We start from the raw sequence: 22,276 nt of genomic DNA on the forward strand, positions 1-22,276 counted from the left end.
CATACTTAAGGATGAAATGGAACCAAATTTATGCCCAAAGGGTTTCATCAAAGCGTACTTTTAGGAAATAAAGTAGGATAATAGTAAATACCCAAGTGAACCTCTCCCAGAAGTCAGTCATTTTAGATAAATTAATAGAATTTTAGTAGCCTTAATACCATGGGTATTCACATAGCTTTCAATGGGGCTATTTCCTTCAGAAAAGGACTACAAGATTAAAGCGCAGATTATTAAAACCAGCATTTTCCAGACTTTTTAAAGTGGTAATCCCTTTCCCATTTGAAGCCTCACTTTTACAATACATACAGCTATTGAGGGTAGTCATATAGCTTTCAACAGGCCAGTTCTTCCAGAAAGACCAGGCAAAATCATTAAGAAGATCAACAACTGGAGCACAAAATTTCGTCAATCAAAGAACCAAGCTTAAAAATGTTAACAAAATAAAGACAATGTTTAACGGGGCGGGGGGGGAACCTCAGATTGACTACCCTGAGAAAAGGAAACTGGAAAATACCTTATTGTTTTAAAAATTCACAGTGAAATATTAATGTTTGGATGACCAATAAATTACAAATCAAATTAATACTACTGAGGTTATATGCTTTTGAAAATACTTTTGCAGAAGTACAGCCTACTCACCTTTATAAGCATAAGCAAATAAAGTTCTTAAGGTTCTGCATCTTGATTTTTACACCGGTTATTCATTTATACACTAACATCAGATCTTTGAAGATGTGGTGACTTTTTTCCCCCTAGTAATACACTGTTACACAGTATGTAGCACTATAATCTAGATACTGTTAACAGTCTATCTATACACAAAACCTTCAGAATAGGGATCTGTACAGAGATCAAGTACTCTCTATAAAGGCCAGTACTGAATTCTTAGGGAAAGCCCCTACTTGGTTTTCCCTCCAACAGACCTAAAGTTTAGCCTAAGGTTATGACTAGACAACTGTGTTTTATAGCTATAGATAAACCTCACCTCCATGATCTTCTCTTATTCCTTTTTAAGCTACTATTTTTTGGCTTTTACAGTACCTTGTGGCAATGAATTTATGAATTCAACAATTTAATTACACATTGTTAAAAAACTACTTCCTTGTGTTCATTTTAAGCCTGCCATCTGATAATTTAATTAGGTGCCCCTAGTTTTTGTTATGAAAACGGGAAATAGTTGTTCCCATTCACTTTCTCCCCCTTGCTCATAATTCTAGATTTCTATCACATTCCCCTCCCAGTTGTCTCTTTCCAGGCTTTAGCACCCTATCAATTTAGTTTCTCCTTGTACAGAATTCATTCAATTCTTTTCTAATTCTAGAATATTGTTTTTATAACAGGGTGAGCACAACAGCAGAACTACTAGTAACACTGTTTTCCTTATATAGTCTCAATTCCTTTAAAATCTAATCAGTTTTTGACAACTACTAAGCCTCAACTATCCACTGTGAGCTATCCACTGTGAATCTCAGATCTCTGTTTCTATGAAAATAAACAGCACAGAGTTCACGCACATGACTTTGGGTTTATCAGCAATGGATTTCACCTATTTTATCACCCAATCAATTCTGTGAAATCCTTGGGTGACTCTACACAATCAGGATTTGATTTCAGTACTCTAAATCACTTAGCCGTTAGCAAGCTTTCTCACTTCTCCAAGATCCTTGGTAGATCTCACAAGTAACTTTGCTGTAGTGTGAAAATAAACTATTCCTACCTTCAATTTCTCACCTTTTATTTAGCTGATATCTTGTAAAAAGATCTCTTCTTCATATCCCACAACACTTTGTAAAGCTACTGAGACACTAAAGCTACTAAAAAGACACTAAGCAATTTACTAAAAAGATTAAAACTACTGGGGCTCCACCAAATTCCATGCCAATGTTGCAATTACTTCTTAGCAATAAGACAGAACCTGAAAAGATGCAGTTTTGCAGTTCCTTTTTAGACAGGATGTTCAAGAGAAATTATAAATAATTTTTTGTTGAAACGATGTAGAGTATTGACATTTAATTGATAAACACTGATTTTAGACATTCATTCATTCTTCCAAGAAACGTTGGTTTTAATCAATAGCTATAGTCATTAATAAATCCTTATTTTGTGCTATATTATGTTTGAGCACAATATAGCAATAATAAACTACAATTGCAATTGTAGTTTTGGGAATTAGGAACAAGCAATAGGAAAGTTTTGGAAATAGGAGTTTTGGGAAATGTAGTTTTGGGAAACAGGAACAAGCAATAATAAACTACATTAAATACTGTGTGAATAAATTAAGTAGTAATACTTGAAAATAATAAATATTTCTGCTCTTCAAGTTTTTTTATTCAAAGCACACAAAAAAGAAGCTACATATCATGAATACAGGATACAAAAAAAGGGTAACCAACTCTCACATGACGACTGAATTTTGTGTTAAGCCATGAATGATCTAAATTGAAGTTACATAAACAGAAAACTAATGCCACTGGCAAACAGCCCCATTCTGTAACGTTCTATTTGAGAATCACTGGTTAAAGAAAGAGACGCTGAGCTTTGACAAAGAACGATATGGGAGATGACATCAACTTCTTTCGGCAAATGAGCTCAGCGTGCCAGCTAGCTGACAAATTAGCTTCTAAAAACCACTAACAGTAGCTTACAAAGTCACAGCTGTTATCCTGTTTTGAACAACAAAATGTTGATCTCAGTTGAAATGTCTAGTTTTACAGAAGATTTGTAAGTGCCCTGATTTTTTTTTTTTTATTTTTTATTTCTTTTAAAACAAAGCAATAAGTTATACTGAGAAAAACACAAGGGACAGGCAATGACTGTACTCTGATGACTGCATGGTGATGTTTAATAGATAGGATTAAGTATAACACTTGCTTATGTTCTGCACCCTCCTTAAATTTTAAAAAAATCCCTAGATTTACAGGCTCAGTAGCAACATAAATCTACAAATATGAAAGTACCATAGTCACTAGCAATTTCTTTAGCTAACTCAAGCCGTTCCCAGGATATTAACTTTGATAGTGGGACGAAATGCAGCAGAAAACCTGGCATCAGAAAACTTGTAGAAGATTCCATTAAGGGAGTTAAATCAACTGAAAGATGCTCATACTCTACTAAACAAATATTCTACAATGCTGACTTGTGGATGAAGTAGAAAAAAAATCGTAATATTACTTAGCACTTCAACTATTTAAGTAGTGTAAATCTTCACTTTTATGGTAAAATATCAGGCAGTCTTCTCTTTCTCAGAGTTATAGGGGACTAAAAACTCTATTAAACACAACAGAGACAAACTCAGTCTTAATGTGGTACTCCTATGACCTTCATCATTGGTACCTGAACGTCCCTCAGATGACATAATTTATTACAGTTAAACAAAAAAGAAAAAGAACACTATAATTCCCATTTTACAGATGACAAACTGAAGGACAGAACATTTTACCTAACTTCCTGAAGGTTCAAAGAGAAGTCTGTGGTTCAGCTCCATAGCTAAACTCACCTCTCAAGTACCAGGCTCCAGCCCTTTCCCACTATAGCATTGTCTCTGCTTTTTTACAGCACTTTTACCTCCATAAAATTGCAGTAACTTCAGCATAATCACTCTAATTTATGGTAAATGAAAGGAATAATCAAGCCAAGACAGACACATGCCAAGTTCAAGTGACTAGCCCAAAGCCAACAAAAAAACCACTGGTCAAAGCTTGGACTGAAACTTCTAAGATCCTATGTTTAGATATCTAATAAAGATCTTTCTTTAATATTGCTACATAAGGCCAGTTTCTATCAACACATTTTCATATTTTTTCATCTTTAGTTAAAGTAGAGATAGTATAATAATGAAGTAAATAAGTCTGCAGGCATGTTAAGAGCTGAACACAACCACGCGTTTTCAACAGCAAGTCTAGTACTTATTTTGGAACAGGTACTACCAACTCCCAAATTCAGACCCAGAATCGGTCTGTCTCCCTTATGTATTTGTAAAACAGAAATAAACTTGTTTACCTCCTAAACAAGCATGAAGGAGGATAGAAGAAGCTATTAATTAATATTTGAAACTATAAAAAACAGCAAGTTCCCTTAACAAACAGCCAATAACAAAGTGAAAAGCAGCAACACAGAAGAAACATTTTTCTCCTTATTTTCTTGGTTCTCCCTCTCTCCATAGAAATAGGAGAATTCTGGAAAAGGAGAATTATGTTGTACAGACTTCTATACAGCCATCAAAAGAAATGCAAAAAAGAGAAAAAGTATATACAATATTTTAATGATCTTTCCACAATCTCACAGAAAGAGTGGCTTTGCTGTGTATAGAATTCTTTATCTTCAATACTTTAGCCCCTCCCCACCCCAATTTCACAGATTAGTAACTTGCAAATGAAAAAACCCCACTATATCAGAGTCCCTAAGAGGTGTTTTAAATACTCTACTTCTCACTAAACCCAACACTTTTGAGTTTGTTAATCAAACATCTCAAAGTAAGAGTGTGGCAAAATGAACCCACGCCTCTTGACAGTAAATCAGTGTCCTAAACAGTGAAGCATCTTTTTGGTTCTTGATCTGCATACAGCTTTGAATTCAAACACAGCTCCTGTGCATGAAATATGTCAAATGATCATCAAGAGGTCATTGTTGGCATGAAAGCTGCCAAAATAAGCAAATCTTTTTTTTTTTTTTTTTTTTTTTTTTTTTTTTTAAGCAAGATACAAACCGTTGAGATGGAAACATCATGTCAGGACCCATCAGCTTACCTCACCTTGCCCTGTTTTACACTGAAGTGGACCACAGGGAACACTCTCGTCTCCTACCCATGAGCCACCTGCAAGTTATCCAACAACCTACATGGCCAATGTGTCAGAAGTTTAGGCCACGTGAAGATTCTGGTATTCAGGTGAAGGAGACTTGTAGCCTCAATCTATTACTTCCAGCATTGCGATGAAACCATTTGGTCTCCATGAAGCTACGCACCGGAACCTATAAAAAGTTGCATATGTTCTTGATCATAAAAGTGGACATGCTGGGTTCCAAATTGTTAATTTTATGTTTGGAAAACACACACAATGAAGCTCATCTACATACAAGAATAAAGAAACCTCATACTACATCAGAACAACACTCCATCTAACCATGCCCCCTTTTAGGAAGTGATCAATAATTATACATTCCTTGTTTCAACCATGGTATTTGATCTGTAGAAGTTCATATATCCATCACTGAAAAAATGATCTGTTTAAACATATAAAGATGTACAGATAAAGCTAAGCATTTTCACAAAAACTACACCCTAGATGTGTGCTGCAGAGTGACTGAGGAGTTTGGGTTTTAATTCGTCTTTTTTTTATTTTATTTTATTCTCTCTGGACCTCCACCAAACTATATATCTGATATAGAGAATAACATATTTCTCCCAAGAGTGCTGTGAAGAAAAAAAAATAACTAATATTTGTTAAGTACTTTCATAGTGTGACATGTGCCACAAAAGAGCACATGAAAGTTAGTAATTCTTCTTCATAGTAGAGTTTGAATACTGTACAGGAAAAATGGCAGACAGCCATATAATGAGCAATGAGTGATAAAAAGAAAATCACTGAATAACTAACTCTGAAGTGAGCAGTATTCGTTCCATGCAAAGAATGAGTCAGGAGTCCTGAGGACAAAAAAAAAAATGCAATCAATTAACACTGTATTATAATGTACCACATACAATGGGGCTGTACTAAGGATCACTGGAAACCTTAATTCTAGCATTTCTGGGCTATTTTCATCAACTTATTCTTCCAGTGCAGAATTTAGCTAAACTTACTTTTTTAGCAAGGAACAACAGATTAAGAAAAAAAAAATAAAAAAGAAGAAAAAATCCCTATCAGTTGGGAATAGTTCTATTTGCAAGTTCTTCAGATTTCACCTCTAAATTAATAGGCAACCTTGTAGAAAATCTTTACTATTTTAGCTGCATATCTGTCATATGTCTCATCTAGGAATAGTCACTAATGAGAGTAAAAAGGAAAGCAGTCAAAGAATTAGTGTTCTGTAAAATTCATTAATTCTAAAAATGTGTCTGGGCACAATAATGTCATGTAATGAATGTCTGACTCTCAGTTTATTTCAGTTATTCAAAAGGAAAAATAAGCTTGAATTACTGTAGCTCCTATACACAGATAAAACAGATATTTTCTACCCACATCAGAAAATGAGAAGATTGAATTGCATTCAGTTATGAATTGGATTTGTTCTTCAATTAAAATAGAAGAAAAATAAATCATACTGAAGCTAAATGACAAACCAAATGCTATTCCATTGTAATTTTGTCCAAAAGACAACTAAATTTGTTATTTCTTCCACTCTTTGATCATTATGTTTAGCTTGTAAAGATGCCACTTACTACTGCAAATACTCCATTTCTGAACAGACTGGTATCATTTTTCCTGAAACTGAAATATAAACATTCCTCTGCAGAGTTGCTTCAAACCCACACTGGGCAAAACTGGACTTAAAAAGGAAGAAAACATTTAGATTTTCAGAAGAAATAAAAATAATTTTAAAATACTTTGAAGAAAGGACAACAATTACAAATTTTACAGAATGAGCAGGATAAAGATGACAAAATAAAATTGCATATTCTGCATATTCTGCCTTACTCCCAAATCCCAACAGTTACTGAAGTTTCTTTTTAAAATAAGATATACTCCACCTATACAGACGTAAAGGCACAAAATATGAAAGATAAAGGTTAGCTCATTTTACACTTTACAGAGAATACACATAATTTGAGGGCCCCAACCTTAAAGCCCATGCCACGAGAATGAACTCTGGCTCACGAAAAGCCACACCTCCTTTAGCGTTGAGGCTTTCAGCAAAGCAGCAAACTGCCCAGAGCACGGCTTGATCTTACAAAAAGATCTGGTAGTGCCAGTCTGTACATCCCCATGGGTTCCCCAAATACATGAATAAGCCTGGCTACAAGGACCTGCTCTGGCAGCATCGTTACAGAGTAAGAAATCCAGAGAAGATGAATGTCACAGGGAACATAACTGTTATAACTGACCTCATCTAATGGATATTGGTACAAAGTATATGTTACAGGAATTAATCTATAATGTAGGTCCCACACCCCCAAAACACAGCTTTCTTTAAAATACTAAGCTTAAAAAGTACAAAGAAATTCTATCATTCCACACAAATATTAACCCATCAACATGCTCTTTGATATGCAAGTATGTGAAACACAGGTTTGTTTGATTTTTGAACTCATTTTCAGACAGAGTGATAACCTTGAGTCCAAAGCCTTTTCAGGTCCAGAACAACTAAAAAACACCACTCCAGAAGCAGAATGCTCTCAGGAAAGGAATTCAGAAAATACTGAAGAACACTTTATGTTTCAGCCTGGATTAATTTCTGACTACACTGCTGAATTTTCCAACAAAACTGGGTTTTAGTGCTCTTGTTCCAACATACTCCTATTCCAATCACTAACAAGGAATTTCGCTGTACACTTCCAAAAGCGTTTCAGGTACTAAGTGCCCATTCATTGCTATGGCTTGTCCTCATACACCTTGGAATCAGTAGGCAATACCCAATAGTCTCTAGGCTGCCCACTATCATCTTTTTATGCCGAAATGCAGAATTGCATCCTGCAGAATAGCACCTTTGACCCCTCACAGGCAAGTGGCAGACCCAGAAGCTGTGTTTGCTCTTGAAATGGAAAAGCAACAACTCACTTTGTTTATAGGCGGGGTCTTCAAGTTAAAAGCACCCTGTTCACCCAACTGTCAATACTCCGCAGAGCTAATTGCTTTGGATGCCTACTAGACACTTCCCTCATGGAGCTAACAAGTAGACGCGGTGGTGTATCATCTTAAAACAAACAATTATTTTTCCAACTAAACAGAACAGAAATAAATGGTTAAAGTAATAAAATATCTAAGTATTAAAAAAATAACGCATACACTGTCTTATCCACACAGTACATTTCCTCAAAGCTTGCATTATTTATCTTAGAAGTTACACATCTGGATTCTGGTGACCAAACCACACGGTGGTTCTAAAAAAAAAAAAAAAAAAAAAAAAAAAAAAAAATAGCCCTGAGTATTCACTTTTGGGGTTGGAAGGCCAGAGGAGGTATGAGTAGAAGGAATGATTGCAATTCATTTTTATATTTTTTTCTTCATTACCACCATTCAGTTATTAAGCAGTCTGTTACTCAGAGCGTGACAAAAAAAAAAAAATCTAAAAAAAAAATTGACACTTGCTTATCTGAACATCGGTGAATGGACTGTCTATAAATACTGCCTGCTCTTTCCTGTAGATGTGAAAAATCAACCAACCAACTCTCCAGCACAGAACACATCACATGTTGGAAGTTTAATACAAACATCTCCCATACTCTTTCCAACCTCACTTAAGTGTGATTCTCTTCCATTATTCTTTAGGCATACCTATACAGGCCATTGTAAGTGCTATGCGGAGACAGCCCAATTTACTCCAAACGAGCTCAGCACCACACCGGACACAGGCTGCTTCCAGTATCTCAACTGGCTATTTCAGAATAAACTGGGTTTCACATTGCCTGGGAGATTGGAGGGCAATTGTCTCCTACATATGCTGTCACCATGAGAAGGGGTGCATTTTGTTTGTTCTTTATCCCATTTCAGTTTCTTCATTTCTCCTCACCTTTAGTATTCCTTCTCTACAAAATGGGAGCCATACTGGTAAAACAGAAACTCCTTAAAAAACAACAAGATTTTCTTTCTCTCTCTCCTCCTTCCAATTTTATTCCTTCCATTCCCCTCTTATTCTCTTTTCAACTCTCTTTCTCATGAATGATCTTCAGATCTCTTCTCCAACAAAAAACCACAATACATTTTTAATTACAAGGGAAAGCTTAGACTGTTGACAAGCTGTGGAAAAGAAGCAGACCCAGGTACTAAATACTTCATAAAAAAAAAAAGAAAAAAGGATGTGGAGAGATAAATGGAAGAAAGGATGAAACTATCTCATTTTACTATTTCTTGTTCTAAAAAATACTATTTACAGGACTGAAGATCTCAAACTAATGTGAGCATCATAAACAGCACAGAAATATTTCAACTTGCATTCATTGCATAAGGAAATGTTACAGGGTTGGGGGTTTTTTTCAAAAAATATAGAGAAGCAACTGCAATGATCCAGCATCATGCTCAAGTTCAAGCAGATAACAAGACTAGTGTATTGCACACAATAACTAACACTCTTCATACTAGAATGTGTGGAGAAAGTTAATATTAAGATTACAACCAGCTACTCTCCCTTCTCCATGAAATTCTTCAAATCACTCACTTTTATTACAGTTCATTATATGGGGGTTTTCCCCTCCTTCTTTTTCATACATTTATTAAATGGCTAGCTGCATATATTTAATTGTATACTCCTCAGGGCAGTGACTATTTCCTTAATTGTCTGTAAAGTCCACTGCTATAAACAACGGTACTATGCAATGTTAAGTAATAAAAAATTAGTAATGTTTTGTTGAGAAACAGTCATGCATTAATTATGCAAGGTAATCTGGAAAATACAGAAACAGGGAAAAAACCATGTCGTTATGAATCCATAACTTTAAAGCATCATTACCCAATGAATGGTTTATGATATTCCATTTCAGTATTATATTTAATTTCTCTTGGGGTATTTAAAAAACATCTGTTCTGAAAGTTACCGAATGGGTATTGTTTACTCAGAAATTCTACAGGATACAACCCCCTTCTATACTGTCAGTTAAACATACAGTATTTTAAATACACTTTATGGAGCCAATTGTTGAAGCAGGCACTTAGAATGCAAAGAATACTCTACACATTAAAACACACACAAAAAATACTGTCCAGGAGTTATAACATAAATCAAATACAGATTCTAAATTCAGTATTTAATAACTACACAATTTAAAAAAAAAAACATTTCGTTTTTATTACTTACTGAACTAATTTCATGTCTTAAATCTACATTGCTGCAGACTTATACAAGCACAGAAGCTACTGAAACTGGTATAATTTTAAAACCAGAAGCAAATTTTTACTGCTGAACTATGCCCCTGAAAATGGGGCTTAATATGAAAAGACTGACACCAAATCTGAAGAGCGTGAATACTCTGCTTTAGTATTTTTTAAAATCTGTTCTCTAATCTTGACTGAGGTTTGAAAGTAGCAAGTCTGTATTTTTCCAGTGTAAATGTTGTGCAAAAGCTTTACAAACATAGATCTAAATCTGCAATTGCCATTACTAAAATAAATGAAAAATCTATAAGCAGCAGTGAAACTGGCATGCAAAGAAAAGAACTGTCAAGACATATATTGCCTAAAAATAAGCTTACAATAACTATTTTAAAGACTGTGTGTGGTCTTACCCATATATTTTGGCAAGATGCACTTTCTCCAACCACAGCTAGATTCATCCAAAAGCAGTGGCACTGGAGAGTCTCTGTCTCACCTGTCAAACTTGAAGAACGTTGTTCAGCAGACCACCATGAGTCCATGGATAGGATCCACAGCACTACAGCAGCTGTTCTTGATAAGTGTTCTCTAACTATAGAGGCAAATGCTTCAAAAATGTTCTGTAAGAGGATCACCCTTAATATACGTGCATGTAAAAAACAAACAGAAACAAAAATGTATCTAGAACAAGACTTTCAGGACATTTATGGCAGAGCAGCAACAGTGACTTCATACGTATCTCTGATATTTGGAAATACTCGCTGAAGATTCAAGACTATTAAATTCACCTTAAAAGTTAACTATTTACCTCTCACACATTATTACACTCTGCAAATTGCAGGCAATCAAATAAAACAACTAGAACCCTTAAAACTTCATATAAACTAGGAAGATGAACTCTCCTCTTCTCAGTTCCTTTCCCACATATGACATGGAAAATATTTTCACACCAACCTACAAATAGATTAAGTGGGAAGGAGAGGTAAAAGGCTGTTTGGCTACAGTAAAGGTAAGATTCAGTGCAAATGGGATGAAGCAAGAAAAGCTGCCAGTTTTAAAACTATATAAGAGGATACTCTGACGACCAGAAAAATCTAATGAGAGAGCTTCTCTGAATTCTGTTTATATAAAATAACTTTGGCTGTTATTAAAAAGCATATAATCATTAATTTCCAGAGCAATGTGAATATTTTCTAAAAATAGGTCACTGCTTTTAACTACTGAGATCTGCTCTGGTTTAACTACTGGTAGCATTGTACCCCAGAAGCAAGAAAGGCTCTGGAGAGATTACTTTCACTTTTCCCTAGATATATTTAGTGTACTAACTAGCATAGTTAGGATATTATTTTTCTTTGGTTTTGTCAGTAGCATGTTTGAAATAAATTTTATTAAGTGGTAGTGTATGTAACATTGCATTGTGGGTAGCAGTTTCCTGCCTTAACCTAGCCACATCCTCAGCTGTTATATGAGACAAGTTTCCCATATTTTCTGCAAGTTGACTTTAAAAAAAAAAGAAAAAAGAAAAAAGAAAAAAAAACAGACAGGAGAAAATAGCTAGAAGGTTAGGATGATCTTAAACACCATATATTGACTGTTTAGAACGCATGCATCTAATCAAAAGGGCTTCCTCAATTACTGTACAGTCTACAAGACATGTATTTGAGGAACACAAGAAAAGTAACAGTTGTCAGAAACAATGTCTGACCAGCAAGAATAATCAAGATGAAACACACTTGACCATTAAGATGTCGCCCCTTATTCAAAGCCTGATCAGGGGTTCTATTTCAATGGAGAATATCTTTTCTATTCTATGAAGAAGTGAGAGAGCTGGCAACTCAAGATGAATGAAAACAATTTATTACTACTTGCTATTGTATGATGTACTCACTGGTTAACAGAAGATAACCATCCTTTTAATTTAAATAACAGTTCAGTTTAAGGTTTAATTTGATCTTCAGTAGCCTGATTCCACTGTACGGAAAACACACAACATTTGTTTACACTAGAAATGTAACAGCCTTTTTTTCCCCTCTTCCCCTCTTTCCCTGGGACCTTAGTGGTCCCAGGCACTGTCTACTTCAAACCATATCTTATTTAGAAAAAGGTTGTAAGGCAGCGAACAGAAAGTAATCAGAAAAAGGCAGCAGTAAAACTCGGATGTTCAATGCTACTCCTTGCAGATGCCAATAAGTAGCATTTTAAAATAAAGGACTGCTAAAAAAACCTTGCTGTTAGAATTTTTTTAACTAACAGGCAGTTTTAGCTTTTGCTTTAATAGATTAGTATATATGAGATATCAGCATACTTGAAGCTGTTGCAGAGATGCTGGAAACCAGAAGTCTGCAAGATACCCAAGTCAGGCAACAAAAGTTCCATAAAAAGTGCAAATATTTAAAATCAAAGAGTACATTAAATATATTAGCTAAGAACCATTGGAAAACACCGTACTATCCCTCTAAAAATTACAATTACTTCTAAGTTATGAGAAACAAAGCCAAGGAGAGATGTTTCACTCCTTAAAAAGAAAAAAAAAAAAAAAAAAGAAAATGTTGCTCTAGTGGAAACAGATACATTAACAACACCTACAATTAATACCTGCATCTAAGGAAACTGCATTAGGATTTTCTGTATGATAAAAATCAGCATCTTGTTATAGTATATATTGTAAAACTTGTAAGTAAGTGTAATTTAACAAGTTTGTTATCATACTGCATTAAGAAGAATATTTCTATCTCTCCAGTTGTAGCATAGAAACAAACATTTAAGTACAAATAAACTTTCAGCAGGGTATCATACTGTTTATACGCTGTATGAACTTTGAGTGACATACAGTAAAATGTTTGGAAACAAAGCATGGCTTAAAAATTTCAAAACACATTTCAAAAAAAGTGAAGGATGTAATTACCTTTTAGTGTTGCATTACAATTGACTTTAAATAAGATTTCATTTGTAGTCAAAGATCAAGCTCATAGTTTACCAGAGAAATTCCTTAGCATAATACTTCCTTTGTAAGTGTAATTGTGACTTAAAGCATCCCCTATGGAACACATAAGTTCACTTCAATTTTTGTAGATCTACCTTTTAAACAAAAGGCTGTCAGGGGTAAGTCTGCAATCAAGACACTGGTTTATACAGTGGATTTTCAGGATTCATGCATCTGCTTCGTTAGAAGTGCAAACCATACTGAAAGACACCGGCAGTTTCACAGGTATTAGGTCTGCATAAAGTTTAGCTTTATAATGTCTCTATACTAAAAAAAATAGCATTTTTTTCAGTTATAGTTTCTGCAAACTACATCTAGATTACTCAGTTCAACTATTTGTTTTTCTGCTTTTAATGGATTTTGCCTTACTAGATGAAGACTTCACTGTAGTGGTCTTGATCTTGACAGCACAGGTGAAAAAGTATGTACAGTAAAAAAAAAAATCTTATAGAGGTATCATATGAAAACACAGTAACAAAATTAGAGAATAACTTTGTGTCCACAAGTGAAAGCATTAAAAAGCCATTCCAGAGAAAGCCTGAGCACAGTATTTCAATGCAATAAATTTTAAAATTCAGACTTCTGTAGGAAATTCAATGTTCTAATATTAAAGATGTGACTAAGAATAAACTCTGGAGTTTTAAAAATCAAACAACTGCATTCATATGAATGAAAACAAGTATTTAAGACCAAGACAAGAGTTATCTATTATATAAAAATACTGAATCTACCTACCATCAAATAAAAGTTGATAAATATCTTCAATGTATAGCTGTAGTTGAAGAAACATTATGCTTACAATTAAGAGTTCCACCAATAACAGAGGCAGCAACCTCCAAAAGCTTTTGCTGCATCAAAAGTTGATTAAAACTGTAATGCACACAAACATATTTTGTTCATATGAAAAGATTACCATTCTTTCCACCATTTTTATACCTTTAACTTTTTTCCACTGATGTTCTTAACCATACTGTGAAAATATAAAGAAGTCAAAGCAATCCATCATTAGGAGAATTAAACATCACCCTTACTTTTATATGAGATGGGTGATTTGCAGAATACTCCTTTTTCATTTTAAGGTAGAATTCTATATATTTTGTTATTATATCTAAGTTATTAGGTATAATAACTTAGTTATATCTAATAACATTAGTTAACTAAGTTATTATTATATCTAGTAACTTAGATATCTAATATTAAAGTACTGAATTAAGAACAATGCCATTTACCTTACAATAAATATTATGAAAGTAGTTTTCATGAACAGGGCTTTATGTTGCTTTGATAAATATATAATGAAAATCAAAACATACAATCTGTATTTTTTACTGAAATCTCCTTTCCCATTTTCCTTCCATCCCCACAAAACAGAGAACCTGCCCCCCACCCACACCTCCAGCAATTCATCCCACATCTTTCCTGGCCAATTTCTTACTGGGAGTGCTGAGCACAAAGAGAAAAATGAAATAGGAGGGATGGCAGCTTCAAAGAGATGTATTTTATTTTACAGATAAAAACTGAACAATATCTAGAAAATGTTTTACACAATTCTTCTGCTCCCAAAAATATAAATGACAAAAAAAGAAATTTAAAAATCACTCGGCTAAAACTAGAAAATACAGTGCATCTGTGATACAATCAGGCTAATAAGAAAAGTTCTAGACGTAATGTCCAAACAGGCAAAAAATAAGATACTTTCTCAAAGATGTTTCCAATTTTGTTCTGAATCTGAGTGAGCAAATCAAGACTACTAATACACACTGTCTGTGCACATTATTCCTTACTACACACAGCATTTTGCAATTTATTTCAAAGCCTCTATTATAAACAAAAAAATACTGCTTTTGTTAACCCACTCCGTACTGGTACAGTAAAGGCTTATATTACACAATCAAAGTCAAAGTTACAATATGTTAAGTATATAAAAAATATTATACACACATGCACACATATGATATTAAGTATTTAAATCTTACATATGCATCAAATTTATGTTTCATTTTAAAACTAAGTGTTAACATTAACTAGTGAATAAAGTTATTTATAGTCTCCCAAAAAGTCTAAAGACTGTTCTATTTCTCTTAAACACTGAAACTATATTAAGCAATTAATGTAAGCGCAATCAAAACCTCCCAACTCTCACAGTTCATTCTGTTATGCAACATCTACGTTAAATCGCAGCAATATCGGTATTCAAAAGCATCACTTAGGCTGCAGTACACAACTAGTTATGATATCCAAATGACATATTTTGCCCCAAATATAAAAGAAACATAATTGCCCTTAATTTGCATTACATAAAACTGCCAAGTACTTTTGAAGGCATGTAAAGCAAGGCAGACAAGATTTAAGATTTGCAAAGGAATCCCCGGACTAACACTTCTGTGACAGCCAATTACAGTAAAAAACACAACCCCAACAAGCAGCCTGCTACTAGACCTTAGGAAAGGTAAAGTTTCTTACAATGAGTTACAGATTCACAAGTATAGGAAGACAAGGAGAAAAAGTAAAACAGAAGGAATCCAGCCACCCAGCAAATATGAAGCAGACCCAAGATCGTGATACAATCCAAAGATGTAAATTATTGTAAATCATCACTGTTGTTCAGAATTTCACACAGCCACTTGTGCCAATTTTGCTCACTTTTCCACAGACACAATAATGAAGTAGGGAGAGGGAAGGGGAGGAAAAAAAAAGAAAAAAAAAAAGGAGCGGGGAAGAAGAGTGGGGGGAACCTGAACTGAGAGTACAAATAAAAGTTCTGCTGTCCATATGCTTTAACTGTACAGAAGTTTGGGCTCTTACAGCATTTTGTACTCTCTCCAAATCCTCATGAGTCACAAAAATTAAAAAGCTATATCCTTCTGGATGCCAGGAAGGGCCTTACCACGGGCCTTTTGTCAAAATATTAAAAAAAAAAAAAAAAAAAAAAAGGAAAAAAGAAAAGGGAAAAAAAAAAAAAGGGAGAGAGAAAGAAAAAGCCACAGTGTAGGCAGTCCTACTTGGAGTCCTCTGATGTCACAGCCACATGACTCGCTCGCTCCAGTAACAGTGCTTGCAAAAAAAAGGAGTTTTAAAGCTTTTGCTTTTTTGGATTGTGTGAATGCTTCATTCGCCTCACAAACAACCACAGAACCACAAGTGCGGTGCAAACTTTCTCCAGGAGGACAGCAAAGAAGTCTCTGGTTTTTAAATGGTTAATCTCCGCAGGTCACTACCAGCCACTGAGACCAACAGAGTCAGTAAGTGCTCTCTAACCACAGTCTATGCAGTAATAGTAGGTCCTTCAAATATTTGCTCATTCTCTTTTTTTTTTGTTTTGTTTCCTTGCTTTTCACATGTTACCAGTGCTACACAATTTTTTGACAGGGAAAAAACCAACTATAGAGTCTATGCAATCCAGGAACACTGTAAAATTAAAACGAGGTTTGGCTATGGTTTGTGTTTTCAGTTTGAGGATCCAAGAAGTATTTACACCAGAAGGTGAAAGCTCTGCGTGAACCGAGAGGGACTATGGCATCAAACAGCCTGTTCAGTTCAGTGACACCATGTCAGCAAAACTTCTTTTGGGGTAAGTACTGCAATATTTGAGCTTCTGTTTTCCATTGTCGGGAGTTTTCTTACTTTTAACAATGCTGGTTATAGTTATCTAAGCACAAACTTGCTGAATGGGATGTTAGGGTGTTAAAATAGCATACCTGGTTGGGGGGGGGGCCGGGGGGGGGGGGGAAGTCACCGTTAGTAACTTCTGCAGATTTATGAACAAATTTGTTAGCTGACAAGCTGAGCAAAATGAAGTCGGTGGCTTAGTCCTTAGTGTTTGACAGCAGGTGTGCTCAGCTGTCACCTGGGTCAAGGTGTAGCTACACAAATTTGGAAGAGTCTGATGGGATCTAGTGCAATGTTTAATATTATCTTAGGGAAAAAGATAAAGTATTTAGTGAGTTAATCAACAACAGCACAGAATATCTTATTAAGAACTCTGGTGTAAAGCGTAACACTTTTAGATGTATCCACCATGACTGGTTAACTAAAGATATTGTAAGAGACTTAAGTTATATGATTTAAGGCTGCTTATTCTCTAAACCTGATGAAAATGAGTAGCGTGTAGCCTATCCTACCCATAATTGCCATATCATTGTTCCAGACATCTTATTTTTAAGGAGATATATATATATCAGACAAAGTTATCAGTGTAAATCTGCAGTTCTCTAGTCTTTTGTTGCCCTCATTTCACAGCAAAGCATGTTTGATAATATATTCATTTGTAAAAGCAAATTCTTCTCATTACACTTATTATGAACAAGGCAAAACATTCATGCATGAAAATATTAAGCTATGAAATAAAAAAAATACATGATTTAACATGCTGATGATTTTAAGCTTTAATTGAAAGTGGGATTTAAAAAACTCTGTAGAAGAGCACTGCCAAATATTTACTTCAATATCCTGAACTTTAAACACAGATTCCTTTAAGAAATCATATATGTATACTGAGGTAATTATTTATATGCACTGCATACATACATGCCCATAAAAATCATAAATACGGTATAAAATTGCACCTCTATCATTGCTTAATTTGAAAAGCTTCTTCCTCTCAGATACAGTTCTAAAATCAGTACAGAGCACCTCACTCAAAATATTAAATAAAACTGAATAGGACTTTCAGTGATTTATCTGCAAGTAAAATAAAGTTATCTTTTAAAGCGTGTTGGAAAATGCTCTATTCTAGTCATCCTTGACAAGTAGTAAGAAATATATTCAAAATTTTTTTCAAAGCATCTTTTACTGAGACAGATCAGGAAAACTAACTGAAAATTCTGAAAAAAAAAATCAAGAAAACAAAATCTGAAAACTTACAAGATTTTCTTAATGGTGTCCATCATGTTGAAACTATGTTGGGACCGTAGCTAAACCTATTTCTTTTCCTCCCCTGCCCCCCTTCTAAGAAAAACAATGCTAGAATCATTTTCAGTATATACATCCTGATTAAGCTTGTATTGTAATGAACTGATGACTGGAGTTCCTTTTACCCCTCCTACTTCACACGCTTTGACTGGTTCCCAGATAAGCACATGAATAAGCTAAGACTGTGCATAGGAAAAGAAACGAAGAATAGCTTCTTCCAGGAGAGAGACCAATTTAATTTAGGATCTATAGATAGCAGAAGAGATAACATAACCTGTGGCTGGTCATGTAGCTATAATACACCGAACGCTGAGCTGAAATGCTAACGCAAAACTGGTAAGCAGCTTTTCTACTGAAACTGCTGTCTTAATGAAGCACAGCAGAAGCGTAGCCAGACCACATTATCCCAGTGTTTACAACAGGAAATACAGTTTACATGTATAGGGACTTTCTTTTGCTTTTACTTCCAAAAGAGATTAGAAGAAATTTAGTTGGCTAAAATTATCAAAACAGAGTGCTGACTGCTTAATTCATCTCCTTTTGATCACTCCTAAGGCGAGTGAGAAGTACTGTAACGTGAATAATACTCTTCCCCGAACTTCACTAAACAGGGTTGGGTACACAAATTTCCCTTTGGACACAAACAATGGATGCAAGGAACTACAAAATCTCATCAACTCTATCAGTATGTAAGCAATATATCTTAAGCTAAAAACAAAACTAAAAAAACCCCACTTTTATAAAAAGGCAACAGTATATTTTAAAAAGAACAAAAGCCAGAAGATCCAGGTTACTCATGAATTCGCCTTTTCCTACCAATGGTGCAGCAGTACATCAGAACGCACGATCTATTCTTCCTTTCTGTACTGTCTATAGCTCCTTCTACCCCCACCTCCACTTTATTCCTTTCAGGACTGTCGAATTTAATTGTTTCTCTTCAAGAATTAACTGATGAAACATAATGACGAGTAAAATAATAGGGAAGGAAAACAGCGCTATGATGATTAACTCGCATGGTGGCTGATCTATGCCATTAACCATATTTCTGAAAATTCTTATTTCATTTACTTTTGTCTATGCGGTTTTGACTTCATATGAAAGGGAAAACAGGAGTAGTGAAAAGGAAGGATCCTTTCCTAATTAATGCAAACATATATATTCTTCTACAATTTAGTACATTTGAATTAACTAGATACTACGTTTCATATCCAGAGTATTTCTACCCTATGCTAGTTATACACAGGTTTTGACTGCATCATGCCTATGTAAACCATCTTAAGCTTTTAAATGTAAGTGCATTCTTTTCAACCAGCAAAGGATATTCACATCCATATCATTTGAAGAAAAAAAAAGAAATGCTCAAAATAAACACTATGCCAAAAAAAACCCCAGCATATTTATTAGAAAATTTGGTAAATGTTGTTTATACAAAGTATTTCAGAGAACGAAATACTTTTGAGATGCCTCCCATAACAGTTACAATTTAAAAAAAAAAAAAAGGCGTTTTCAAATATGTTCTGTGCATCTTCATATGAGGATTTCACTGAAGGAAGTAAATAAGATCAAAATTTGGCTGATAATTTAATCAATTATTTCACATGTAACTTCTGGAAGCTGATCACAACAGACAGACATGGTAAATCTAAATGAAAGTCTTCAACTTAACAACAAAAAATTTACTCTGCTTATATTAAAATACTCCTCAGTATCTTCTCATTTATTCTTCAAAAAACCAAACCTTTTGTCAATTTCAATTCTCAAGCGCTTTACTATTTGGTAAGGAATCTTAGTTTTTTTATTTTAATTAAGATATTGATAATAGAGGAACAGACCCTTTTTGATTATCTATGTATATAAAGCAGAAATTTTCCATATGTTCCAGCTCTGTTTAACATATTCATATTATTGTGAATGCTAAGCAAAATCTCAGGAATCACTACCCTTTGCATAAAATATAATTCAAAATAGTAGGACTTTAAAAAAAAAACTGAAAACTATGTAAGAATGACTATTCTCATGTGCATTAAGAAAGCTGCATACTTCTCACTAAGGCTTTCGGTATATGAAACCCCTAAACCATGCAGAATTGCACTACACTGCTTATAGGATTCTTAGGCAAAATGCACTGATCTGTTTAATGATCTGTCTCAAATGAACTATTAATAGCCAATATTGTTTAAATCAACTACACTGATGTAAAATTCGCTAAGACCAAAATGTTCCAGTTTGTTAGAAGAACATCGAAATATCTGATGGTTAAATAAACTGGGGAGAGGAAAAAAAAAACTCATTAGGGGCACTAAGATTTTATCAAACATACAGGATTAATCTCTATTGAATAGAACCATTCACAAATCAAAACTTACTCCACTTCAATACTTTCATGCAGTGCTAATCAATTACAACCTTTTCTAGTTATTCGAAATCCATGTGCTTTTAATTTTATTCACTGGTGGTCTAAAATATAATATTCAGGCCAAGCTAAGTCATTCTGTATTGCAACTTTGCTTTTTTTCAATAAATATTCATCTAGAGGTTTTCTTAGAGAGAACTGCTCATATGAAGACTGTGGTAATATTTTTATACTGTACCTCCTTGTTGAAGCAAAAGGTTAGGGGTTACCTAAATACCTCAACTGTATATACAAAAAAAGGAAAAGGTAAGTATTCACATGAAAAATCCAAAGGGACTATATTATTTATTTTTGCATTTCCTATGATTAATGATGCACCAGTGCATACTTGAAAACTGAAGTCAAAATAGGGTAACACCTCAAATTCCTTTACAAACTGTACAAATATCAAACTTCCATGCTGTATTAACTACTCTAGCAGAAATATTTAAAGGCTCTGCCACCCCACATTAAGAGCATAACAATAATACTGAAATTCCTCTCAAGCAGTGTGAGTTCTTGGTCATGGTCAGACTAATATTAATCTTAAAATTGCACCTTATACCCTGATTTTTCCTGATTGCTTTTCAGAACACAGTTGTACTTTTTACGAATAACAAGAAGCTCAGAGCAGTCTTAAGTAAATAATGAGCACCTAATACTGTATCCATTTAAGTAAAAAGGGAAAAATAAAGCAGTAAATCATTCTTGCAAGAGATGCTAACTATGCAGTGCAGACAGTTCAAAAGAGCAAACAGAAGCCAGATAACAACTGTGTTTAAGGAACATGTCACACCTCGTGGCACACACCCATCAACGGGTAGCATTAATAACAAGTCAGAAGAAATACTTTCTAAAACTCTAAGTTAACACAAGAAGCTGAAAATACAAGCAACATTTGGCATTCTTTTATGCACGAGTCCAGCACACTCCGGTGGAAATTAAAGCAGAGAGGGAGGGGAGGAATTATCCCGTGCTTGCCAGGCTGCAAAGGTGCTGAGCACCCGCGCTTCGGCTTAGCTCCTCCAGGAGCCACCGGCAGCTGTCAGTGCTGGGCACCTCTTGAAAATTAGACCATGTATACGTTTCACTCTACGTACCTCATAAAAATCAACATTGTGTGTTGTAGGTGATGGAGTTGGTTCTGAAAACTCATTAAATACACTCCATTAATAAGAATTACAATAAATTGCCATGTTTAATATGCCCTAGAGTATATAATATTTTAATTAAGGCAGCCTCAAGATAAATAGTGAGTTTAAGATGGTAAAACCTGAAGCATTTTAAGGTCTTAACTTCGGCACTGAGAGAATCCAAGTTTCATACAACCAGTTAAGAAACTACAACATCAAAATATTTTAACTGTAAAAAAGTTAATTTGTCTGAAAGGAATAAATACAACATTTATTCTGATAAGTGAACTCAAATACAAATTTGTAAACTGTGCGCTATTTCAAAAAGATTTTTCCTTCTAAATTTTGCCAGACTTATGAATTACCCACAGATTTTCATCCAGAGACAGCAGATACCCACAAAATGCAGAAAACATCTACCTCCTCCACCACAGAACACCCACAAGAAACTACTGTTATGAACAAAATTAATTTTTGCTCACGTTGTATACAACAGCTGTAATTTCTATTGTATGCGTTCATTTCAAACTGGCTTCTAAAGTCTTACAGGGAACAGACCAAGGAGGTCTATCTTCTGCTCTCAGGTGTTTTTGTTTTTAAGTTAATAAAGCTTAAATCTAAGAGCACGTTTCCTTACATAAACATGCTCTCTTCTACAAATAAATATAAGACCTGCCACTTAACATACTGAAAAGCACACCCTAAAGAGAATATTTTAAAGATGAGCACAAAGACAAAATAAATGCCTGTTACTATATCATAAAACAGTTTAACACTTCCAATAAAAAAATCCATTATTCATGCATCTGTTTCCTGTATATATTTTTTATTCTGCTTGTTAGCATACTGTGTACTGCTCTAGCCTTCCTCATGTAGCTATAAGTTTCCTATTTCATGT

The 22,276-nt window shown here is 34.5% G+C and overlaps 1 protein-coding gene across 6 annotated transcripts in view; it reads right to left on the reverse strand.

Annotated features, from left to right (window-relative positions):
* The window catches only part of SUPT3H (SPT3 homolog, SAGA and STAGA complex component), a 288,464-nt gene that overhangs the window by 226,749 nt on the left and 39,439 nt on the right, over nucleotides 1-22,276 (reverse strand). The window lies entirely within an intron of this gene.

This window comes from Mycteria americana, chromosome 3 (assembly GCF_035582795.1).
Source record: "Mycteria americana isolate JAX WOST 10 ecotype Jacksonville Zoo and Gardens chromosome 3, USCA_MyAme_1.0, whole genome shotgun sequence".
In the NCBI taxonomy this organism is placed as follows: Eukaryota; Metazoa; Chordata; class Aves; order Ciconiiformes; family Ciconiidae; genus Mycteria; species Mycteria americana.